This window comes from Periplaneta americana, chromosome 7 (assembly GCF_040183065.1).
Source record: "Periplaneta americana isolate PAMFEO1 chromosome 7, P.americana_PAMFEO1_priV1, whole genome shotgun sequence".
In the NCBI taxonomy this organism is placed as follows: domain Eukaryota; kingdom Metazoa; phylum Arthropoda; class Insecta; order Blattodea; family Blattidae; genus Periplaneta; species Periplaneta americana.
Genome location: NC_091123.1, coordinates 112,415,616 through 112,443,461, shown reverse-complemented (window position 1 = coordinate 112,443,461; position 27,846 = coordinate 112,415,616). Strand labels below are relative to the sequence as shown.

At 35.0% G+C, this 27,846-nt stretch overlaps 1 protein-coding gene across 1 annotated transcript in view; it reads left to right on the top strand.

Annotated features, from left to right (window-relative positions):
- The first annotated feature begins 16,437 nt into the window (after positions 1-16,437).
- Tomosyn (syntaxin-binding protein tomosyn) overlaps positions 16,438-27,846 on the top strand; it is a 461,514-nt gene continuing 450,105 nt past the window's right edge. The window contains exon 1 of the mRNA XM_069831184.1: positions 16,438-16,614. The gene's annotated coding sequence lies outside the window, so the exon portion shown is untranslated. The remainder of the gene's footprint in view (positions 16,615-27,846) is intronic.

The following is a 27,846-nucleotide window of genomic DNA, read 5'->3' as shown; positions in this document are numbered from 1 at the left end:
TAATCACTGATACCTTATGGAACCACTTTATTTTTAATCCTTCTCGTCGAAGTAGAGAATTAATAAAAACCTCTGTGAAATAAATACATGGTGAGAGGAGAGAGATGACAAAATTTAAATAAAGTAAGACGGGCCTAGTTATCATATATGAGAAAAAGGAGCCTCATAAAGAAAATTAAGCTCCGGGTCTCTGAAATTGTAACTCAAGCCCTGCGTCCAATTCCAAACCCCCTTTGTTGTCCTGGACTTTTCTGATGGCATATTCTAGACCGAAGTTAAAAAGTAAAGGTGATAGTGCATCTCCTTGCTTTAGCCGCAGTGAATTGGAAAAGCATCAGACTGGCTTATACGGACGCAGCTGTAAGTTCCACTGAGACACATTTTAATTAATCGAACTAGTTTCTTGGGAATACCAAATTAAATAAGAATATTATATAAAACTTCTCTCTTAACCGAGTCATATGTCTTTTGAAATCTATGAATAACTGATGTACTGTGCCCTTATACTCCTATTTTTTCTCCAATATCTGTCGAATACCAAAAATCCTATCACTAGTCGATCTATTATACCTAAAACCACATTGATGATCCCCAATAATTTAAATTAATATTAGAGGAGAAAAATTCGCTCTGGCGCCGGGGATCGAACCCAGATCCTTGCTTCTACGTACCAAACGCTCTTACAATTGAGCTACACGAAATCCAATCCACAGCACCGGATCGAACTCGCCTCCTCCAGTGTTTTTCCCTTTATGGCCTGACTCCAAGTTGGGCATGTATGTTGACATTTTCTTTATTAAGTCAACTGCCAAAAAAAAAAAAAAAAAATCTTTAGTAAAGTCTTCTAGCAAAAGTGCATATTTCTGTACAGATTACTGTGCACGTATTGTGGAATCCCAGCCACCAAGTTACTTAACTGAGTGCGCTCCTTGTATAATGGCAGTTGACTATTAAAAAATATCAACATACATGCCCAACTTGGAGTCAGGTCATAAAGGGAAAGACACTGGAGGAGGGGAGTTCGATCCGGTATTTGGATTGGACTTCGGTGTAGCTCAATGGTGAGAGCGCTTGGTAGGCCTACGTAAAACCAAGGACCCGGGTTCTATCCCCGGCGCCGGAGCGAATTTTTCTCCTCTAATATTAATTGTTACCGTAACAGATATATTCTGTACGACCAAAAAAAAAAATCTTTAGTAAATTCCGAATAATTTCATCTACATATGGATCATAACACATTGCTCTCTTAAATTGACTGAGCATACTGGGAATTCAATCAGTGGCTTTTCCAAAAGAGGCTAGTAAATATTTCATATAAAATAATTTTTATCTCGAAAAGGAAGCAAAGACGAGCAAAATTGTATGAAACTTTATTGTTTAAAATATCTGAAAGAATAACCCCTTGAAATTATTGACATTACTTACGGTTCATTTCGTATACGTAGTCTACGTATGTATATTAATTCCCACTATTTTCCTCAATAACGGACACATCTGGATGGCTGAAACTCTTTAATTATCGGAGGATTCCCACTAACGGAAGGTTTTAATGTATCAGAATGCGTCAAGAATTAAATAGACTTTCAATGTTAACGTTGTAGCGAACTCATTTAGAAGGGCTGCACAAACATCACGATGGTTAAGGATTTGTTGCCGGCTTGGGGGGATTAATGCATCGGGAGAAAACAGATTCCTGCGAGATACTCAGCAATGCATACAAACTCATCGGTGTTTGGCTGCCCCTTGCATTATTGACATGACTGTTTAACACTCGAGTATTCACGCGATGTTGATGCAACCACTCGGCCTCCTCCTGGCCTGCCGACAAGCAAATGAGCTGAGAGGACTCGGCAGCGAGGTGTGTTTTATAATGGAGGAACGGGAACAAAGGGAAAATGTATGTGTTTCGTGCCCAGATGAAGGAGAAGACCCTTATCCGAGCGCTCTTCAAAACGCGACTTGTATAGGCGAACCGCACTTTCTTTATATTTCACACCACATGACTTCCGAGACGTACGAATGTAAGAAATGACATTATTATCGTCAATATTAGACCACGGAACTTTATGCACTAAAAAAAAAACCTGAAAATATTCATGCAACTATTCTGTACATAGACCTGGAGCTTCATATCTACTATATAATGAGCCATTATGCGTTGCGATCTAATAGATCAGGGAAAATATAAGTTACCATTATTTATATCAAACTTTACAGAAATCTTATGGGAACTTTAAGTCATGAAATGGTCACAATCGTCACAAAAAAGTATGATTTGTCATAAAATACACTTGAACAAATTTGAACATGTATTTCTGTTATTAAAAAAATGTTTTCTTTTGTGGATTTTTGTCATAACCATCACAATGGAGTGACCCATATAGAGTTTCCTAATAAAATAATAGTACATTATGCAACGAGCCTATAATGGTAGTAATTAAGACGCGAGTATGTTTGTTTATTAAACGAGCGCAAGCGAGTTTCATAATTTTCATACGAGCGTCTTAATTACCATTATAGGCAAGTTTCATACGACTTTTTATGCTCGACCATATTTCTAACTTGAAATTATTCATAAGTATTCATGTTATGGTTATGTAAGTGAGGAGCGGAACTGACCTGAATTGTGAGATGTGCGCAGACTCGAAATATTGGATTTTTTCCGAGGCACGAATGTGTCATTGACCTTGATATAATCTAGAGAATAACATGAAAATTAGTCTTGATATAACCTGGAAATTGATTTAGAATTGAAAAACGAGATGACAAATTGAATTTATTTGAATATTATTTACAATGAACGTTAATTATTATAGTAACAGAACATAACCTTCTGCGACAGTATTGGATTTCCAGCCTCCGTGACTTTTCGCTAATTGTCTTTCGATTGCATATCCGAGAATAATCGATACTTGCGCTTTTATAATGGTACAATGGTGATTTTCATTGGCTGAACAACTGAATTATAATGAATAGGTGTACTTTAATGAGGTGCATTAAAGGGCTACTACCAGGTGTATAATTACTACATTTCGGCATGGTCGAGCATAAAAAATAATAAATCTACCAGCACTGTCCTTTCTTTTTGTTAACCTTATAGAATTGTTTCAATTGAAATTATTAGAGATCTCCAAGCATTGCATTGGTGCGGATTAAGGTGGTGTCGATTGTTGAGAACCAGTCTATGTTAGTAGCAATGAAGTAAATGGTTTTGCACAGACGATGTGTTGACTAACAACAGCGACACAGCATCCAGGAAACGGCTACAACTGCTAAGTGTAATATGCAAGTTTTTTTGTTGCACGAATGCAACACATGTCTGTTTCGAGTCCGCCAGAGTTTGTACCTTAGTTTTAATAGAGCGCAATTTAACCTGAATAATTAGACAGACGCGACACTCAGTCCCAACAGCTATTAAAACATCTTGTACAAGTAAGAACTGCGCAGTTCTGCACCCCTAAAGTGAAACCTCCGTTCTACACAGATACATCATTTCAGTTTGTTCTTATAGAGTTCTTAAACAAAATCGTTTCAAAGACAAAGGACCTAACTCCCAGAAACAACATTTTAGAAAAAAAACATATTTGCAGATTACTAAATTTCTGATATTATCTAAATGCATTATTATGACTCATAAAACTAGTAAGCTTTCCCATCGCTAAGTTATTTTTAAATAGTTTGCACTACTTGAGAGAGATTATAGTTATTCATGAGACAAATTCGTGAAGATTCTCTTTTTGGAACGAGTGTAAAGTTTGTGAAAGAAGACGAAGCACAAATTTTCATTAAATGAATATTTCAAGTTGGAGAGGCTATAAGATTCATAATATCATGGCCGTCTAAACTCAGAATCGTTTCATGGCCGTCTATACCGACCATTTAATCAACAAAGCGATTAGAAAACGTTGAATGCCATTATCTTGTTAAAATGAGTACTATAGATATAACGTCCACACCTGTGGAGTAACAGTCAGCGCGTCTGGCCGCGAAACCAGGTGGCCCGGGTTCGAATCCCGGTCGGGGCAATTTACCTGGTTGAGGTTCTTTCCGGGGTTTTTCCTCAACCCAATACGAGCAAATGCTGGGTAACTTTCGGTGCTGGACTCCTGACTAATTTCACCGGCATTATCATCTTCATTTCATTCAGACGCTAAATAACCTATATGTTGATACAGCATCGTAAAATAACCCAATAAAATAAAAAAAAATAAAACAGATGTAACTTGAGAATAATAAGGGCTAAAATGTAAATATATGAATATTAAATTTGTTACTTATTTGTTAAATGTAATATTTACTTCAAGCAGGATCAAGGTAATGCATTAATTTCTAACTGAATGAAGTTTGTACATTGAATATTACATTTTCTTTGGCAGTGAGTAAAATGAGTAGCATTGTCTGTTAAGTGATTACTTATTTTTTTACGCACTAGTGTTTTAATGGTTCACTTTACGCACTGAAAACAATGAGTAAAATGCAACTTAACGCACTATCGTAGAAAGAAAAATACATTACTGACGTACATAGGATCTTTCACTTCGTTTTTGGTAAAGGAAATTTCTACTGAATGTTAAATTAACCAGTTAAAAGGCATGAAACTGCGCAATAAAATCTGAAAAAAAAAAAAAACAAAACAAAACAAATAGAATGACAGGATGGTTTACACCACAGCCTTCTACGTAACCTAACTTTTTAGACCAAAGACATAGGCAAGCTCATATCGCCGTGAATGTTAGTAGGACATTGGCCCTTTTCAATATTGAAGATGTGTCTATCAAGAATGATTACTTTTCCTGCAATAACTAATTTCCGCATTTTTTGTAGATTTAGTCTCTTTTCCTTCGAGACGATTCAGTAGTACTGCTAACAATAGGTTAATTGCAATTAAAATGAAGGAAGGGATTTTGGAGAAGAAGCTGAGATACATGAAATCTTATATTCAGAAATTAATATTTTTGTGGAAATAAATTATTTTTGTGACTACTGTTGTGCGAGTTATAACGTCATCGAAAATATTTTAATGACATCCTATAGTTCCTTTGATATCAACTGCAATTCATTTGTTTTAAACGTACGCACTATGTTTGTATTCACTGTGGTAACAATTTTATTATTGATATTTTGTACTCTTGTTATGAAATCAGTTTTATTGATGAAATCAACATAACGCAAGATGTCAGTAATAGGAAATGAGAGAATTAAGATCCCGAAGATGATAGGATTTGGTGACAGAAAATGTACACAAACAGAACTCGTCCAAATCGGCCGTCTGTTTCTCAGTCGATTGTGAGTAGAATAAAAACGAAATTTAGAGAACATGATATTATGTCAGAGATATAAAGAGGTGTGGTAGTTCGTCCAGTGACAACTTGAAATTTGATGTTTTGCTAAGGTTGAAAGAGGAAACACATTCTTCCCTCCGGCCTGGATAATATTGGACGGTACTAAATATCACCATTATGAAGTCCAACTCTTGTAGAAGTTAGTGGAAATCGATGGCAGATTGCAGTTCATGTTCTCTGAATTTCACTTCTGTTCTACTCACAGTTGATTTAGAAATAGGTAATCGATTTGAATGAGTTTCGTTAAAACGTGTGCATACCTCTTGTTGTGTACGTCTTCTGTCACCAAATTCTATAATCATCGGCATCATAATTCTCTCATTTTCTGTTAAGAACCTTTAATTTTATGTTGATTTCTTCAATAAAACTTATTTCATAACACAAGGACAAACAATGCATCAACAATAAAATTGTTACCATGGTAACCGTTTCCATAACCATAGTGCTTCTGTATGAAACAAAAATGAAATATTGCATAGAATAGTGTATTGCAATACAGACGTGGTAAGTGCATTGTAACAGAATCTAGGAAAAGTTACGGAAGACGAGACGAAGTCGAGTTATTTGTCGATAGGTGTCATTCGTTTGTTTTTGGACGCTAACATTTTCATGTGTGATCGCTGTTTGTTATTTGTGGATAGGTGTCATTCATTTGTTATTAATATTTCTCGATACGTGTTATTCAGTTGTTATTATTCGACGAGTGTAATAAAATAAGTTATGGAAAGTTCAGTTTTGTCTTCAAAGAAATAGGTAGGTGACACATTAATCATACATCAATATACATAAATAGCATATATAAAATGTTTGTAGGTGTCACATTAATTGTACATCAGTATAAATAAATTGCATATCGGTATAGATCAATATTTAAATAACGTATTTTACTCCATGGATGTTATCTTTCGCATTCAGCCACGACCCCACGACTTGCGCTCAGAACAACTGGAAGTCGTCAGACATGGTTTTCACTAGAGATGAACAACGATCGAGAAAACGAGACTAGCAGCGCCCGCAAAGCCGAAAACACGCACGGCAATGTTGTATTACGTCGCGTCCTTGATGTGAAGACTGATTGTGAGTCTTCCGAGACTCGATATTGTGATCAAGTCCCGAAGTCAGCAGTTGTTTATACCCGACTGAACTTTTATCTACTTTGGCAACTGTTATATATGTATAAACAATCAAGTACAGTAGCCTATTTTAAACATATCTACTTTTCAGTGTATAATAATCCGTTCCCCAGTCGTTATTTAATTACTAGGCCCTTATTAAAAGGCTAGGAATTTTCTTTGCATATGTTTAAGCTCAAGTGTGCAATCTCAAGATACTGTTCTGTTTTGTCTTTTTGTCTCATTTAAACATTTATGTTATTTATTTCAATGATGTATGTTATTCAAGGTTACGAAATTTCCACGCTGACCAAATGCTATTTCGAGAATGACGAGCGAGACTCGAAGCGCAGCGGGAATGACGAGCCGAGACCCGAAAGACAAATGCAACGAACACAGCGAGCGAGAGCGGCAGTTAGTTTTGTTCATCTCTAGTTTTCCTGTTTTCTTAGAAATCTCGACTCCAATAAATTAATTTAGAAAGAGTACAGGTATAATTAGACATTTAGTTATTTCCTCATAGCACATAGTGGTGCGCGACACTGATAGTTCGTTACTTTTAAGTAAATAAATAACAGTTGATTTGATTTATTTACTTACCGTACATGTATTGTAAGTTTAACGTACAACGCCTACCAACAACATCGATAAGGTTGTTAAAAACACGATCGACCAAAAAAGTATTAGCCTATGCTCTGTCAAATTATATGAAAAACTATGGATGGGTGTCATTTAAAAATGTTCTCGATGACGTCGTAAGTCTACAACAATAGTCGCAAAAATATATATATATATTTTTTTTTTTCATAAAAATATTCCCTTCTAAATATAAGGGTTGATGTGTCTGAGTTTTTTTTATCCAAAATCCCCTGGTTGAATTTTAATTTCAATTACGCGTTACTTTTGAGAAACTCGTCATATTTTCCTTCTACTACTGCTCCTATTTATCCTGAGTCTACTTCTAATTCAACAACTATTCCTACCCTTACTTTCATAATTAAGTTTGTGACAATATATGTGATGACGAATTTTATGATAATGCTGCCTAGCTCTAAATTTAAGCAAACAGCCTTGTTTAAATTGAATGCAGAAAAAATAAATACAGAAGAATAAAATTAAAGTACACAACGGAGAATTGGCAAGGAAATTGACTCTGTTGAACACACCTGTGCTTTCTGAGCTGGGGAGAGTCGGGCCTTTTTCTCAGGTCTTTCATTCGAGAACAAAAGAGTTATATACAGACGCTGAAATATTAAAATGTTTCCTCTTTTCGTGGCTCACAGTTGCGTGATACGACTCATCAGTCCAGCCGAACGCATGCCCACAAGACGGAGCCCCGTTTGCTAATATTCATAATTCATGGCGATCCTCACATGCATCTATCCTCTACGGGCTCTTATAAAAATACAATAATCCTTGTATAGAGCCTTTTCCCCACCATTTGCAAAAAAGATTTTTAAACACAGACTTTCATCAAAAGTTTTTCTTTCATCTTCCTTTTTTAGTACCTTTTGCATGTTAGCCCGGCTTATATGCGTTGCACAGCAACATTAATGTAACCTTTTTACCCTAGTTGGTAGAATAACAGACTGCGGAAGAAATAAAAAAAAATCTATAACATCATATTACCCAGTACGTAGATATGAGTAACTTGCATTATGTCATACACTGTACTGTACTGTGTTGTAGGTATGTAATATAATCTGTATACGTAATATTTTATACCTAATTACATACGTACAGTATGTTTGTGTATGTATATATTGTGTAAATGTGTGTATGTGTGTATATGTATGAATGTATGTATGTATGCATGCATGCATGTATGTAATATATACACTATTTTATATTTTGTATGTACGTATGCAGTGTTATCTCTTGAATGTATACAATGTTTTGTTATGAATTAATGCAATGTTATGTTTTGAATGTATGAAATGAAGAGTCCACTGCAAGAATGATGGATGTCATTTGGAATACATTTTGCAGGAGAAGCAATTGAAAGTTTGAAATGCTTAGCGCTCAAAGCTTAACTGTGATTTTCCGATCATTACTGGACAATGACTATTAGTGTTAATGCCATATAACTCTCTATGTACATTCTATATGTCTTAAGCTATGCATTGACAGTCTTGGTTCATTTTCGACAAGAAAGTGACATTCATCATTCTTGCAGTGGACTCTTCAAATGTTATGAATCTATGCAGATATGTATTTTATGTAATGTTACTACTTATGTATGTACGTATGTTTGTTTTTTGTATGTACAGGGTGATTCAAAACCTCTGCGACAAACTCTGAAGGGTGATAGATCTAACAATAAGGAACTCTTTTTGTTAAACAACCTATGTCTTTTGACGCGTCGTTTCGAAGTTACCGTTGAAAATGTTTTTGCGCGGACGTACGTCAATGTTTGCGAATGTGTGTACCCCTGTGTGTGTGTTTGTTTGTTTGTTTGTTTGTTGAGATGTTTGTAAGAGACGAGAAGGGTTGTTGTTGTTTTTTACATGGAATAGTTTGCGATTATCTGCTGAGATCTGTCATCATTCCACCCGTTTGAATGGGGCGCCTTACCTCGAATTCCTTCAGATCACGCTTCCGCTGCTCATGGAGGAGATACCCGTTGTGATACGCAGAGAAATGTGGTTCCAGCATGATGGTGCTCCACCGCACTTCAGCCTGGTTGTACGAACACATCCGAACAAATCCTACAGAGAGAAATGGATAGAGGGAGGGGGACCTGTTCCGTGGCCAGCGCGATCATCTGACCTAATACCCCTAGATTTTTTTTTCCTTTTGGGGGGGGGGGGCATGTGAAGAGTGTCGTGTACATTACCCCAGTTAACACAAGACAAGAACTGATTGAGCGAATATTCACATATTTGCCAGAGTTCGACAGGCAATGGTACGACGATGTAATGAGTGTAATCAGGTACAGGGCACACACTTTGAACACTTCCTGTAATTTGTTCCAACCTGCACAATAGAAATGAAGTCATAACAGATCCCCTGTGTTTCTTTCGAAACGACACGTCAGAAGATATAGATTGTTTAACAAGAAAAGGTTCCTTATTGTTAGATCTATCACCCCTCAGAGTTTGTCGCAGAGATTTTGAATCATCCTGTATATATGTATGTATGTTATGTTGTGTTATGTATGTATATATGTATGTAATGTAATGCATACAATATATTTGTTATGTATATAATAGAATGCATGTATGTAATATTCTGTTTGTGCATATAGTGCCCGTATATTTTTCTATATTCTTTTCACTTCAAGGGAATAATCAGACAGACATTAGAGTAGTACCCTAACAATATGCCACAGGATGTCATATCTTTCGGTAAACCTAAATTTCATTTTAGATTCACTAAATTCTCTCTTGTGACTGTGAAATATTGTTATAATTATGTTAGGGGAGCTGCCTCAAGAAGATATTCCAACATAATATTTTCTATAGCAAGTGTAACGTGCGTTGGACATGTTAGAGCGCTGATTTCCGGCATAAAAGTCCGATGTTCTAGCTGCTTTACTAACGAGGCGTTCCATAAATTTTTACATCAGTTATTATGAAGTACTTATAGAATATTGTTGCATTTTTTGATGCCAAAATTCAACAGTGGTCTAAAAAGCTTCATTTGCAGTGTCTACTCGTGTACGAATGTACAGGGTAGGTTCCAGACTGATGATTTTAGAACGTTCTCGTAGAAGCTTGATACTGTGAAATTCAAAAGATCGTAAAGACATAATTTTATTTGCCTGTAATATAATCCAGTATTTGTCTGTAATCATAAAAATAGTATCATCATCATCATCATCATCATCATCATCATTATCATCACCATCATAATATCAACCAAGTTCGACTATTCATTCCAGTCTCATACAACTGAAGTGTTTCTGTTCCATCCGTCTTCCGTTCGATCCTAATTTTTGGTAGTTGACATTGTTCTTTCTCAAAATATTAAAACCAACAATAAACTCGAATTTCTGTACATTTTATTATGTCTGTGAATCCTTAAACCGTTTCTAGGGAGCACGTTTGAGCAGCTTTCAATTGCCGACATCCTTGATTTATTTACAATCAAAATCTCACTTGGTTGCTTTGGATGAAATATTATGAAGTCTTAATTTTTTACTAGTCAATATTTGTCTAAAATTTCGTTTCATATTTTCATTTTTAAACAGCTATTCCTAAAAATAGATTTTTAACGTTAGTTATGCGTGATAAAAATGGATTATTATTTTACGGTAGAATTCGAAAAGTAGCTATTTTTAACACTAGTGCGAAATGTATTTTAACACCGAGTTTCAACTGTTCGCGGCAATTGTCAGTTGTGTCATATTAGATGTTACATCGCAGCAAAGTCTACTTTAAAAAATGACTGTTTTTCGTTAAGAAACACACACAAATTAAATAAGTTGCTTCAACAGCAATTTCATTGATTTTTGTACGAAACAATAAAATTAAGAATTAAATGTAATTAGTAAAAACTAAGGAGCACCCGGGTGTGGTGTAAACAGAGGATTTTTCGGGCTGGAGTCGAAAGTTGTACCACTGAGCTATAACATCGCTTGGCTTTAATATGGTAAAGTCACAGTCTAGTATATACAGTCACGAATCTCAATACGTAGTAAATATGCATCCATAGATAGTTGCTAACCACTAGGATCACTAATATCGTCTCATTACAGACAATGCGAAATAGTACCGGCACAGTCTATTGTTCCTAGCACCCTCGGTGGCAAATTTTGTTTGTCACACTTCGATCTTTGATGTTCTATTAAGATAACCTGCGATTTACTTGCATTTAAATTAAGTCCTTGCGTTTTCTACCATAAGGATATTGAATTAAAGTCATCATTAACTTCAGTTATAGCTTCATTTATGTAGTTAGGCCGATAGATTTGTATGTCGTCAGCATAAATAAACCCCAGAAAAAACCTCAACTAGGTAACTTGTCCCAACCAGAATTTGATCTCCAGCTCGCTCGTTGCACGGTCAGACATGCTGTTACTCCAAAGCGGTGGACAGTCTCGTGATATGTGGTCATTAGTTGCTGGTGGTAGTGCTATGTATCGTGGACACTCCCCTGAGGCTCATGGTAGCTTGTGAGGTACCACTGTGATATCTGCACGGAAAGCTAAAAGGGTTTCTGTAGGCTGTAGGAGAGTTCTGTGGTGGCCTGCGGTGGAACCTGTAGCGCAGGGAGCCTCAAATCTTGCGTATTATTCCATTCTGGGTAGTACAATGGGCCCACTCAAGAGGACTACGTGCGAAGATACTCGTCAGTCCGTGCCGCTACCCTCAAGGGAGAATAATACTGTACATCAGCTATGGAGACTATCAGCAAAGTAGGGAGGGAACGTTTCCTACTCACCGCACATTCGTTTGTTTGGCAGGCGAGGGGTAACGCAGTGTTTTTGCTTAGTCAAGTGCAGTGGTGGGTTCGACACACCTTGCGCGTCAGTAATTTCTCCGCTGTTATTTCTTGTTTCCAAATCTTTATAGTCTTTTGTTTATATGAAGTACATGTGTCATACAGTAATTATTACAGCCACCTACTGTGATTAGGCAAATTATATATTCTTCAATTGTGTAACCATTCCTTTATCATGTGCACGAGAAATTCTTGAACTGCCTTGTGATCGACATAATAAATTGTCTCTTTCTAAAAACAAGAAAGAAAAAAACAAGGCTATACTGTCATTTAACTGTACAATATATTAAAAAAAATACAATGACCAACATAATAAATTGGTTTTTTAAGCCAATAAAGAAAGTAACTAAGTTCCATTGTCATTTAACTTGAAAACATATTAAACACAATATAATGATCAACATAATCAATTGTTTCTTTGTAAAAACACTAAAGAAAGTAACTAAGCTCCATTGTCATTTAACTTTAAAACATATTAAACAAAATATGTGAGATATAAATGAAACGAAATACTGTACTACTGAAGATCTATACTGCTAGTTTTCATGTTTTTATTGTTGATGGCCCTCGGAGTTTCTTGTTATTAACTAAAAAGGATATATTTGGCTGTAAAGTAGGACAACTCAACCGTAATACTGAAACTACATGCATGTCTGTGATCCTAGACCTGGAGATACTTTTGGTCATATTCATTTTGGAAAAAAAAAACTGCTCACAGCAGTAAGTTGAGCCAAATATGGATACAATATGCATTGAAAATGTGCGCAGATTAGGGAATTGCTCCTCTGGTAGATATTCAAAGACATCTAATCCATTTTTTCTTAAACACTTTACTGGCGTGCTCGTTTGCATCTCTATAGTGGCTCTGCTGTTTGGGTACCGTAACATTAAATACAAATGGATTATTGAACAGACACATCCCCTTGTCCATTGCATTTACTTCTGAAATTCTTTCTTGTAAAGAGAGCGCATCAAGTAGGCTTAATATGCACTCAAAGTTTTAAATAAGTAAGTTCAGTTCCAGATACTTAATAAAATAATAAGTAACTAAAACCCGAAAATACCATAAACATATCTTGTTTTATATCTTTCCACAAATAGCCTATTACGAAAATATCTTTTTAAATTGTAAATAAATACCTGTAAAATCACCAAAGTCCGCTTTATGCTTCCGATCAAAGTGGCGTTTAATATTGAAGCGTTTTATATGTGCAATTTTAAACCCGCATATTAAGCAGCAGACTTTCTTCTTTTTGTAAGTAACAAAAAATTCTTTCTGCCACTCTTTCTGAAACTGACGTCCCGAGATCGAAGCCATACCTGTCACTGAATGAAGCATGTATTTACGAAGGATCAGGCGGAGGAGATAGTCGGTGGAGTGAGGCAAGGATGCTTTGAGTGCAGTGGCCCTTCGGAGCCATTTTTACCCATGGTTGCTGAAGATAAACAGATGTTGCCTTATTTACAACTTGCTTGAAAGAAGTGAGATGAAAATAGTATCGATGTAATAATAACTCATTTGTATACATATTCTTATTTAGAACTCGTTGAATTAGCGTCGTATCTTTGCAATAAAACATGTCTGTCCTTCTCTTCCTATATCCCCTCTTCACAGTTGACCTCAACCCCTTGCATGACATGTTGCAGCGTAACTCATGGAGAAGCGGAGTAGTTTCATGAAATAGTCCAACAGTAGCAATTAGGAGCAACAGCTGCAGGCTCTGATGTGGAAATGATTATATCACAATACAAGGGGTGTGGTAGCGAACATCATTTGGTTTTATTTTAATTCTGTTGTAATTCATTCCAGATAGTCTGACACGATTCAGGTACTGGTATAAAACATAACCGACAATCAGTATAACTGTTGACAATAAAAAAGAATAATCGAATTGCAAGATGTGAACTATAACTTCCACTTATTTTTGAACAGTGAAACACCGTTCATTGACTCAGTACTATATTAATTAAATCTAATGAAGGAAATATTGCGTTTCCGTAAATCTCTACCTAGAACATACTTTTAATCATACAGTAAGTATATTATACTGTACAAAGTATCTTTCTTATTTTTAACTTTATGAAAAAACCCTATATCCAAAAATTATAAGAGGTGAAAAAGGAATGTTTGGACATTTTTAAAAATATATTAATTTATAAAGATTGTGCTAAAGAGTGTATTGCTTTTAGTGACACTATGTATACTTATTGATTCATCTTTTGATTATTCAAGTCTCAGAACATATAAAATTATACTTTTGAACATTTATAAACTAAGATTTTATCAAAATTGTTTCAAAATTATGATTAACAATGTTTGCATACATGATAAAGGAAAATGCTTCAGGATATCAATAAATTTATCACTATGGAGAATAAGGGGCCATTAATTAATTATGTGATCGTGAAGAATCTTACGGCAAGATAACAAGTTGAAATACTGATGATGGTCGGCTATGGTGATAGAAACTTCCAGATAGAAACAGTACTCATTGTATGGTAGGCCTATGTATAATTTTTTATCCACTTTGATTGTATAATGACTTCGCATCACTAATAAAAATGTTTTAAACACACTCATTACGTAACTAGTTAGGTAATGCTACTTCTATTACGCAACTAGTTACGTAATGATACTCACTAAAGTATACCAGCTTTACCTTCTCTAACACAGATTCTATATTTGTCTTGGAACACCAATCTTCAAATTTTTTATGTTCTACTTCATGTCTTACGCGGGGTTTCGATATTACTAAACATTCAATTGCAGAATTTTCAATATCTGAATCCTCGTTTGAACTCGTTTTAACAATGTTTGTTTATTTCTCCTAGTACTGCTGTTCTTCTGTTATAAACAAAAACTTATTATTATTCTAAACTATTAAAAGAAACATAAACGAATCGTCTTTCGCAGGAAGAAACTAATGATAATATAATTGCCTCTCTACGATAGACATGTTCAAAACTAATAAAAATAAAATAATTACTTTTATTACAGAATTAACTTTTTATCAAAGTGGATAAAACGTACGATATTCTTATCGTAACTTCATGCTATGATAATCAATTGGACTACTTTCTAATCTCGTTTTGTAATATGAAACATTACGATACTCATATCATAAATGACTAGTATCATATGAAATAACCATTGTTATCCCATTGCTTTTATTAGCTTTGTTTATTTTATTCATGACCCTCTTATTCGCTGTAGTGATAAATTAGTATACTGAAGCATTTTTCTGCATTGTTATATTGGAATTATACAGTTAAGGGAATTTTTACAAAATAGTGGTTTATAAGTGGTAATACAATTTGATATTTCATACGTTTTGAGACCTGGAGAATCTTAAAATGAAAAAAGTACGTAGTGTTATTAAAAACTCATTGGCATATTTTTTTACAAATGAAAAACACGTTCAAAATATTCTTGTTTCACCGTCTACAACTTCCGTACATACAGTTCCTTCATAAAATTAAAAGTATGAAAGCTACAAGCAGTGTTTCTTACTCAGCTATATGTTACTTAATATAATATTTTAAGAAAACTGCCGTTATTCTTATAATATAATCAAACGTCTTTAAAATAATGTAGATTAAAATATTACTTATTCTTCTTCCTTTTTTTTTTTTTGTTTTTTTTTTTGTTTTTTTTTTTGTTTTTTTTTGTTTTTTTGTAAGTATTTTGAAGAACAAAATGGTGTTAACGGTTAGTGCATTAGAAAGACGAAAAGACTCGTTAATGCATTCATTTTATAATAACACTAATAATAATATTAATAATTATTATTATTTATTTATTTATTTATTTATTTATTTATTTATTTATTTATTTATTTATTTATTTATTTATTTATTTATTTATTTATTTATTTATTTATTTATTTATTTATTTATTTATTTATTTATTTATTTATACTGGCAGAGTTAAGACCATACACTCCACCAGAAGTATCTAAGTATGCTTGACATATTCATTGTGCAGAAAGTAGTAGAAATAAATTTTATAGCATTTTTTGGAAGTTAGTCTTCGTTCTAAATGAGGGAAAAAACAACGGTGGATTATTCAAAGGAGGTGCAATTTGGACTCCTTCCAGTGCTAGTGATGAATGTGATTGCGTGTCATTTCGAATGTTGTTTCTACCTTCGTCTTCAGGTGAATAAAATAGGAAAAAGTAAGAAGAGTATCCTGCTCATTAGAATCGTTAGGGAGAATAACTGGATGAAACGTACAACCTCTCCTAGTTCACAAACGGAATTCTTCACAATGTCAGAATAGTGGCATTCAGGAAGTTCGTCCATCATATCTGGATATAATAACAAGCGAGCAACCAGCGTATGTGAACAAATTTCAGAATAAATTAATAAAAATAGACTTGGGGTAATATTGTTTTTTAATCTGTCTGCTTATGAAACCCTGGTTCAATACTGAGAAGCATCATATTTCAGTTAGAAGGTTATGGTTAACTATCATGTGTAATGTCTGTTTGCAAATGTGAAATCTTTGATAAATTCCTTAACACTAGCTTCAGTCTCGGCCGCCCAGGAGTGGATTCCCATTGTCGCCACGAGGGCGAAGGTGCAGTGCTGCAGATTCAGTTTCTCCTGAACGAAGGCGCACTCATTACAGCCACATCTGATGACAGCCTCCATCTGTGGAACTTCCGCCAGAAGAAGCCGGAAGTCGTTCATAGCCTCAAGTTTCAGAGAGAAAGGTAAGTCTGTAAACTTCATGTTTATTATCACAATTGAAATAAGCTAATATACATTGTTAACCGAAACGTCTACTGTCAACGCTTGAGATTTGTATGTAAATCCAGGAGAGTCCAAATACAGTTTGTGATGAACAAATTGGGTGATGGGAAGTGATTTCTCGAGGTACATATGCTTCGCTTTCCTCACTTACCGGAAGTGAATTAGCGACTAGACGCAATTGCACGTTAACATCTTTCCCACACCAACTTTTGAAACACCTCAGGTGAATGTTGTGGCGTTATTAACCAAGGGGATATCTAAATTTGGAGGTTAACGTCTGGGTTTTTGAGTATGACACCACACATAGTGAGACAGTGTTAATTACAAATAAATGCCTTTTGATATACAAAGTACTTATTTGACCTACGCTAATAATAAATAATGGATTCAGTGGAACGATTTCCTGTCACTGTCATTCGACTTTGGTTGCCGTTGAAACTCTTACGTCATATGCAATAAACTTAACCATTTGATCAAGTTCATTCCTATATACAAGGGGAGTCCGCATACATAACAACATACAGTTGTTTATAATACGTTCGAGATTGTATATTGCAAAGTGTCCCAGAAACGCCACCCACATTATTCGAATCGAATTAGACATCCAAAATCACTCCGTCAGTGATGGGTAAACGAATTTTAAATAATAAAAGAAAATAAATCTTAATTGAATGTAACTTTCATCACTCCTGATTCTCATTAAAAATACATCCAACATGACACTAAGTCAAGTGAATATACTACAGTATAACTTGAAGAAAAGGGCGGTATTTCTGGGACCCGTTGTATATTACAAATTAACATAGGCTATTGAGGTGTGCTTTGACAAGGACACCAAACAGACGCGTGCACAATACATGCGTAACTATAGAAAGTTAATACAAATTTGGCATTACTCACATACAGATGAATGAATAACAATAATAATATTTGCGGGATATTCCTATGTGCTTGTATACATTATATTGGGGAATTTTTAATTGTCTGTGATTTAGAAATACTTCTTTACCTGTTCTCTGTTTTAATGTATTATTATTGTATAACTTACTGTTTTCTATAGTTCAGTTCATTAGACACACTCAAACCTTGCAGTATATACTGTATATATCATAATTTCATTACCACAACTCCTGCATAGACACATTTCTGTTGCACGAAATCATAGGGATTTTCTCAAATCTCGTGTAACTTTTTATCGAAACTAAAAATTTGTAATTCATACGGTGTTAAGTAAGACCCTTTCAAATTCTCTTAATTATATTTGTGTCCTCATAACACAGGGAAGAATATACACAATTCACGTTGATTCTGTGTTATGTGATAGATTAAAATGTAATAGAAGTCTAGTTGTCGCTACTCCACGTAGACACGGTGCTGTGATGCGACAGCAAGTGAAATTGTGAACTCTGGGTTAAATAGATGATATAACTTCCTAAATAATATACCACACGATTGACTCAGTGACTGTAATAAATTAAATTTTTAAAGTTAAATTTTCTGTTTTGTTACTATCCGCAATTCGTGCTTATTGCACTAGATTTGCTGTCCTATACACAAGGAGAGTCCGCATATACAGAATGTAAGCGATATAAACTGCCATAAAATACTTATGTTAGAGCATAGATGACTGTAGGAAAAAGTCAAATATTATTTTTCTATAGCTATCAATGTTTTCCCAGAAAAAAAAGTTTTGTGAGTGTAATTTTTTTGAAATTGAGAATAGACTGTCATTATTGGCTTAGTCCGATACGTACGCTGAAGCAGTCGTTTGTTTATATTTATACTTTGTTGTGTATCTGTTGTTTATTGATATGTGGTGGGCACAACGTCATTGGCAATGTAGTTCGCGTGCAGTCGAAATGTAAACAAATATTGGACTACTATGAATCTTAAGAGCATGGTATTTTACAAATTAAAAATACCAATATAAAAATAATTAAATTTCATTAGGCATTTTGTTCAATAGACCGATATGTACTGTCTATATAATTTCGGCAATTTATATCGTTTACATCCTATATACATAACTTATTTGGAAGAGTTTATTATAGTCCTTTACGGGTGAGTTTAAATATATTTAAAAAAATGATGTTATTCAATTGTGCTTTGACATGGACGCGAAACAGATACGTGCACAATTAATTACAGAAAATTAATACAAGGTTGGCATTACATGCAGGTACATAGATAACAATAATAAGTAATATTTACTGGATACTGCCATGTGTTTATATACAGTATACCAATTAATTTTTAATTGTCTGTGACTCAAAACGGTTAGGCCTGTTTAGTTTTCCTCTTAACAGTACATTCTGTTTTAATGTATTATGATTGAATAATTGACTGTTGTTTATTGCGTATTTCATGCATATAACATATCCGTTCATTACACACATTTAAATACAGCAAATTGTATGTATTTATCCCAATTCCATCACTCCAATCCCTGTATAGACGTTACACGCAATCATAGAGATTTCCTCAACTGCCTTGTCGCTTTTTAAACTGAATTTCTCGAATATTTGTAAAAATCATTGTTTCTCGAATTAATGTATAGGGCCTAGTGTTCTTCTTTTGTGATTAGATCTGCAAACTTATCTAAATGAATTAACACAAAAAATAATTATATTTTTTGATGGTAAAATCTGAATGACTAAATAAGGTGAAAATTAACCTTTTCCACTTGAAATGTCCTCATCACTCACCGACATAGCCAATTACTATTCAAGGGCATACATTATATCTCGACTTTCTTGCCTGAAACTAAATGCGAATTCACTAGGTTCTTAGACCAGCAACCATTTGAGCCTCAGCAGGTAGTGTCTGATAAAAATATCATATATATCACAACACGTAGTTAATTTTACTGTCCGTGAAGCTTTGGAGAAAATAAAATTGAAATGACTTCAGGATATCTTGCTTCTTATTGTCTTTCTTGTTTAGATGGAATCAGAGCATCAATCAAACTGAGTGATAAACAAACAAGAGAGAAATTCAATTTTGAAACCACTAATATGTAGGCAGTGTTGTATAAATTACTGTGTGGGAATTTGACTTAGTTGTCCCAGTACAACTCAATTAACCAGACGCAAACGTTTGCCTGATTCCCAATATGGTTGAGTTTATTGGCTGCCAAGTGCTCGTGGAGGGCTGCATTCACTGAAGCAAAGGGATGGGACACAATCACATATATTGGGCCATGTTGAAGGAACACTCCACCGCCGTGGAGATGATCTTACTGTGCAGTTGGCAAACCAAAGGCATTACCCGATACACTCTAGAAACTCCGGATTGGTAGCGCTAGTGTAGATTTATTTACTGCTTTTAATCGAGAAATAGGTGTTGTAGACATTCCACAGGATATAGAAACTGAAGACCAAAAATGTATCTTGTTCCTTCACTTTTCTTCCAACGTAACTCTTACACATTAATTTTAAATTTAAACTTGGATTAGTGAACAAGTTAACTTCCTGTTTTCTCCCTAAGGTGAAGCCAAGTTTTCTCATCTAATATTCAGAGGACTGAGCAGTGTGTACTGAACTTCGAATCTGACGTAATGGTGGTGAATTCATCTTCAGTTGAACTTTCACTCCTGTCTATATTAACAGAAATTAATATTCTCTCTACTCCTTCTTCAGGTTACCCATATCTTGGCCAATATTTATCAGATTTATTTTAAACTTTTCAACAATTTATTTTCCAATAATCGCGCATACAGTCTTAATGAAGACCGCAGAAATTATAACCTTAAAATGTACTTTTTTTTCCTCTCTTGTACGGAGGAGGAACCCGAAAGCTTACACTGCAGCCTGAGGCTGCACACCCTATTCATGAATCAATACTTTTGTAAGACCACAGCCATAAGTTTTAGTTAGATATCTCTAACAACTTTTGTTTTTGGCATTTTTTTTTTAAATGAATATATAAGGAGTTATTAGCAATATTCCACACTTAATTAACACACTGTATAGTGCACTTAGTCTTAATGATAGAAGCACAGAATATAGGAAAGATTTATTCAACGAATTAATGGAATGGACATCTCGCAACTTCCTCTACAAATTGATGAAATATACTGTAGCTTGTTGTTGAAGGGATATAGGACTTTACAAAATTGATAGGCAGAACAGTTATTGTATCTAGAGTAAAAAATTAATTAACAAATATAGAACAATTCAGCAGACAGGAATTACTGGCCTACTGAAAAGAGAACTCTGTGGAAAATAGCGTGGAAAACTTTATTAGATCACGCAAGAAGAGAGGAAATACGGTATGTTAGGTAGAGAGAAGAGGAATGAATCCTGAAAGATTACCAAGAATAATACGGAATAAAAAACCGAAAGGAAGAAGGACCCCTGGGAGACCAAGAAGCTGGAAGGATGTTCAACAAACAGGCTGAAGAACACCAACAATTAAGAAATATTTAACTATATTCTTAAACTACGCAGTGTTTCAGTGGTGTATCCCACTTTTTAAATACGTCTATTGTTGGACTAAATACAAAAAAAAAAAAAAATCAACGTAACCAAGTTTATATGAGAGGTTATCTCTGGAAAAATACCACAGTTACAGTCTCCTCCTGGCGACACATTCTTGTCCGTTTCACCATGATGGTGAGATACACGCCCCAACATGTCTACATCATACATAGCCTACATACAATGTCCTGCGTCTCCCTATGGGGAGCATAGGGCCGCAACAGAAGAGCGCCTTTTGACCTATTTGCGACCAAGGCCTTCACTTCTCTCCAGATCTTCCCTAGATTTTGGGCTTCTTCTTGAACAGACCACCGCCACGTTATCCTGGGTCTTCCTCTTCTCTTACTCCCCTGAGGATTCTATTCGAGTGCTTCTTTAGCAATGTTTCCTTCTGGGCGTCTCAGAGTGTGTCCAATCCAGCACCATTTTCTTCTTTTTATCTCCAGATCAATAGGGTTTTGTTGCACCTTCTTCCAAAGTAACGTATTGGAAATGACGTTTGGCCACCATACTCCCAATATGTTGCGTAAACAACGATTCACAAATGTTTAGAGTTTATGATTGAGGTGTTTTGTTACAACATGTCTACATTGATATTGTTTATTTCGGCTCTGATGTTTATTCGGAGATCCTGGATGGTTCATGGTGTGTTGCTGTTGACGTAAACTCTTTCCTTGAGATAGTCACACAGAAAATAGTAATCTTTAGATGTAACATGGCCTCGAAGAAGTTGATGTGTGCAATGTATTCATTAGAGCTATGACATGTGATGACATCCTTTCAAAATATCCGTGCATAACTTTGATGTCGTCTAGTTGCCCCAGGAAGTCAGTGAAAATGCTTTTATACATATCAGTATTTAAAGTTTCTTGACAGAAAATTGGTCCAACGATCCTGTGATGGATACTGTACCCTACACTTCAACTTTTTTTATGAAGTGGTCTCATGGTAAATATGAGAATTTTCGACGTACCAAAATCCTCGTGTTTTGAGAATTTGCAAATGGTTATGTGACAACACTGGACATTAGGCTATAGCGATGTACCCTGGATGTATGCAGAGTGAACTCTGGATGTATGGAAGTCAATCTGCTATTTGTCGGTATCCACTGAAACTTCTCATTTCGTCCGGCATACACTGAAACTCCTGATTTCGTGCATAATTTCAATGTGTTTACAATTTAAGTCACCATGAACGCAGAGGTATAGCCAATTAAAAGTGGGATATCCCAATGAAACACTCCGTTAGGGCTTATCGCTGATTTAACGTGTTTTAAACAGTGTTTGATACAATGAATACAAAAACTAATAAAATTTTCCTATTTTGAGGTATAGCAGGGAACAAAATTGACATTCGCTTATGTGGCACCGCTGTGTCAGTTTTTATGAAACTTTTACACTCTGAGTTGTAAAACCATTTCATGGTAACAGTTCAGCCTTCGTATCAACCGATTTTTCCTACTCATTTGGACTAACTAATGAAACTGGAACGTCAATCAAACTAGGAATAAAATGGCTGAATTGTTCACAGAATCCTCATTGATCACGCAGTAGATCGCTGTCATCGCCCTCATCTGAAGCCATTTATCAGCTTTGTTTTGTTCATGTTTGTGATTTAATTTTTTTATCGGTTTATGACCCTGCATACGCATTTTTCCTTGTCTGACAGGTAATATCGCAAAAGTCAGAGCCCATCACAGACCAGTATTCATCGAATAAGCTCTCCGAAGCATACAGAATTTATTATATTATTTTCGTACTAAAAAGAATAACCTTACGCTTAGAATGTTTTGTATTAATACGTCAGTTTATATCATATTGGGAATTGAATTTCTCTAATCTATTATACTGTATTTAACTCATGGCATACAATTTCAGCTGAAAAATTGTCTTCAGTGCACTATAGTAAGCGTTACGTATAAAGACAAGTTTAAATGCTTCTGCGCATGTACTGTCATATGATTCCCTGAAATAATAGATTTTACTCGATTACTCGACATTGAAGTAGCCACACCAATGTCTTAATGGATTCATATACTGTTTTTATTTACAGAGTTGTTATGATTTGGTTTACCGACTACTGCATGTAGACCGGCCGGTGCTAGTCTACCGTCTACCACCCACTCTGCTCCCCGAGTCCCCTTTACGTTGGACGTATTCTTGCGTGTTGTGCAATTGTTGTGAGTGTACATAGTTTCGTTTGAGATACCGCATAGAATGGCCGCTATTTGACTCTAGAAGAAAGAGTGATTGTCCGCAAGACATACTTATTATGAGTATGAATCGGTTCGCCGGATTTGTACTGAGTTTCTTGCGAAATTTCTGGAAACTCGACCGCCGACGAGGCAGGCATTACATAAGTTAGTGAATAAATTTGATAACACAGAGTCGGTGTTAAACAAAAAGCACCCCACAAAACAAATCAGTTTGACAGAAGCTAGATTAGATGACATAGAAAGTTCGCCACAAAAATATCAAAGAAAATAGCTCAGTAGACTGGCATTCCTGTATCATCTGTATAGAACTCAACACGTTTATTACTTCTTTTATTACATCGACATTTTCAGGTTCTGTTACAAGGTGCATGTGTTATGTTTTAATTGCGATGTTACGGTACTAATTCTGACGGCCGCAACCGCAGTCCTCCCCGAGAACCCGCTCACCTGTACATCAGTAAACCAAACCGATAACAACTCTATATTCATTGTGATTCTAGTCTCAGACTAGCATTACGGACTGTAGTTACAGAATGATAGCTGGTTCGATTCTTAATGTGGGACGGAATTTTCTCATTAAATTTCAGTCATTGTATGGGACTACTGTCAACCCAGCATACTGATGAATTTGGAGAGATACAATGAGTAGAGAAATCCCGTCTCGCAAGCCAGCTATAACGGCTGGAGCGATAATGGTGCTAACCACAGGTTACCCCATACTGGTTCGATACTCGTGGAATGTGGCTGATTTGTTTTTGTTTTCTTTTTTGGATTTTATATTAATTGTGATTTAAAACATGTTTCCTGTTATACAAATGCAACCTCTAAATATGCGGAAAGCAAGGCAAAAGTCACGCTATGTTTTAACACACAGATCACAATGATGTCGCTTCTACACTAGTGGTGTTTGCGCAGAAGCGTTCTGAATCTAACTGCCTTTTTAATTGATGATCGGTATCATATTTTTTATCATATATGTATTAGATTCGAAATTCGTGGGTTCAAACACGGCTAAGGGCGATGGATTTGAAAGGTGATAATAATTCTTAACACGATTTCCTTCGGAAGGGAAGAGAAGTTCGGGATCACATGTCTAAATGTATAGCATTGTTATGCTTTCCCTGCAGCGCGGGCTTTTCCTATGAGCGAGTCCCCACTCGTTTTCCGCGCACTGGAGGCAGTAGCAAACCTGTTTGTTTACTTGTTGACCTTGCTGACTGTTGCAGTCGTAGCGCAGCTGTTCCCGCGTGTGTGCTGTGTTGCTCTTTTCTTAATTCGACAGTATACATAAAGTATATTATGCCTCGTGAGTTAACAACGGCACAGTGTGTCTTTATTTACGATTCATATATGTTAACGCAGTCATCTCGTAAAGTTCGAAGACGGTTTCAAGAAAAAAAGGGTGTAGACTCTTAAAATCGTTAAACAGTCCATAATCTTTATAATAAATTTCAGGAAACTGGAAGTGTCCAGCCTAACAAAAAAAAAAAAAAAAAAAAAAAAAAAAAAACAGCGTAGGATTCTCACTGAAGAAGGATTACATGACATCCGTAACCGTTTAGAATATTCTCCTAGAAAATACATTCGTCGTCTTGCACAAGTTGGAATTTCATATGGGTTTGCGCAAAAGGCATTATTATTGCATTTCAAGCCGTATAAAATAACTGTGGCACATGCTCCTCACCCAGGGGATCCCGTACTTAGGACACATTTTGTGAATGGATCCTGGAAAATGTGTACAATGAACAAATAGACCCACATTTCATATTCTTTTCGGACGAGCCCTGGTTCCACCTTCATGGTTATGTGTGTACTGGAGTACTGATAAACATGACTTCGTGCATGAAGTGCCCATCTATGATGACAAAATCGGTGTAGGTGCGCCATCAGTGGTGAAATAATCATAGGACCATTTTTTTTAGAATACAGTTGATTCTGTTTACTTATGTGAATACCATACTAACCCCTCCCCCTTTTTTTTTTTTTTTTCAGAAAATTAACAGACAGGAAGCGTGATCATGCATTTTTCAACAGGACTCTGCCACTGCTCACACTGCGAATATTTTCATGAGAGAAATTCACAATGTATTTCCACAAGAGAGAGCTATTAGTAGAAATTTGTGGCCCCCTCTGTCCCTCGATTTAACAGCCTGTGTTGATTATTATTATCTCTGTGGTAAATTTAAAAATGGCATGTACAAGGCGAACCCGCACACCATACAAAAACTCAAAGATAATATTCGTTAAGAAATTATCCGGATTTCTCAAAATGAACTACAGCGAGTGATGAATAATGTCCTAAAAAGATGCCAAAAATGTTTGGAGAATGAAAGCGGGCAGTTTAAACATCTCATTTGATAATTTGATAAGTAATGACTCCTTAAATTTGTTTGTGTATTTTTTTTGGTTATTTTATTTTATTTTATTGTTTAGCCCTCCCGCCAATCATCGAGACCCGGCTAACTGGCTAACCGGCTAACGAACTCGCCCATAGGCAAAACACTCCGACGGAAAGCAAAACTGATCGCAGTGTAGAACTTATTGAGAAGGCTCCATTATTTTTCGCATACAGAATCCCTGGTTTCTTTTGGAAGATGAATTTACTGGCCAATTTCTCGATTGAGATTGCGGATATTTCTGTAGGATAATGTCATGTGACTACGCAAGAGTCTCTGACTTACGTAGCTGGAATCAAAGTAAAAAATATATATATATATACCAGGAACAGTAATCTATATAGTAAGCTGCAGTGTTTTTGCTGAGCTGAATTGTGTGCATATTCTCGAAAAAATGTACCTAACAAATAACAAAGACTTTCTTAGTTTTAAACGAGGATTTAACATGCCTGAGTTCTAGGTCAGGTAAGCGGAATTTTGTTGGGCATAGAAACGAAGTTGACGCTAAGATGCTGCTATTTTGTTGTCTATGTAAAGTGTTAAAGTGGTATAGCATCTACCATTACGTTCGGTGACAATAAGTTATTATTATTATTATTATTATTATTATTATTATTATTATTGTTACTACTCAGTATTATATTCGCTTGAAGTTTTGATGCGGGTATTGTATCTGCCAAAACAAGTTTATTGCAAATTTTAGTCTCTTTTCGCCATTGCTCCATCTCCTAATTTGACCCTGGTTTTGGAATATCTTTAGTTACACAATTTTTTAAATGTTTAGCCCGAACAATTCGTTATTGTACATTTTTCTAGCAGTATCTTTGATCTTGAGGGGATTAGCAGGAAAATTGCTTTTTTTTTTTTTTTTGGTTCAAAAAGTCAAATTTTTTATTTAAAAGTATTAGAAGTACTATAATCCAAGTTTTTTTTTTTTTTCGAACAAATGCCATAGTTTTTATATTGACACCATTTTAAGCCCTTTGCAGCCGTATATAAATGTATGAGGTGCAGCGTTTAAGTGGCAAATATACGCCTCCTTTCTCGTTGTTTTCGCTATATTTTCAGCACAAAAAGTTACTGTGGATTCAGTTTTTGTTAGAGTTTAAGGGGTTAGATACAGCTTACAGCAGTAAAATATTGGAAATTTTCAACATTTGTTTCCTCCATTACTGTATCTTATACACTAATGAAAATTTGTATGTGTAAAACACTGTCCTTGTGCTATATGAAAAGTATTTTTATGATTTAAAAATTTATTTACATTATTTTTTCAAAATTCAGTACACTGTGTAGTGATGAAGCGTTTCCCACATAACTCAAAAACTATCCAACATTCTGTGATGAACTTCTTCGTGTGTATTTATGCATGTCATATCTACTATATGATGCAAAATCACTTCTCTACCTTTGATATATTGTGTGATAAAAAATAAATTCTTTTTAAAAATGGTCAGATATCAGTATTTTCTTCCAACACAAAATAAAAAAGAGTTATTTATTAAGGAATGTAGTTGAAAGAGCATGATATTGTAAACATGAGTTTCAGCAATAAAATAAAAGAGAGAGAACATGAAAAAGTTAACAGGTTTATGAGTTATGAGGGAAACGCTTCATCACTGTACAGTGAACTGCCACCATTTTGAACTTTGAAATTAAATAAATAAATAAATATTTTTTTTTAAATCGTGAATATATATACTGTGTATATATATATATATATATATATATATATATTTTTTTTTTTTTTGAAGCCTCCAATTCCAAAACTATCTACATCCATTCTTAACAATTTTCAGGAAACGCCAAAAACTGATAACTTTTTTCCTAATTGTTTGCAGTGTTCGTCATATTTGAAGCTTATTTATGGAAGGAAAGAGGGAATTTAGGCACAACATTCATTATAAAATTGCTAGAGACATTTAGGTAGATGACGAAACCTCCATTATCTCAATAAAAAAAAAATGGATTTAGACAGTTTTGGAATTGGACGCTTCATATATTTTCGTATAGCAGAAGGTCATTCTTTTACACATACTAATTTTCGTTAGTGTACAAGATACAGTAATGGAGAAAAAATGTTTAATATTTCCAAATATTTTA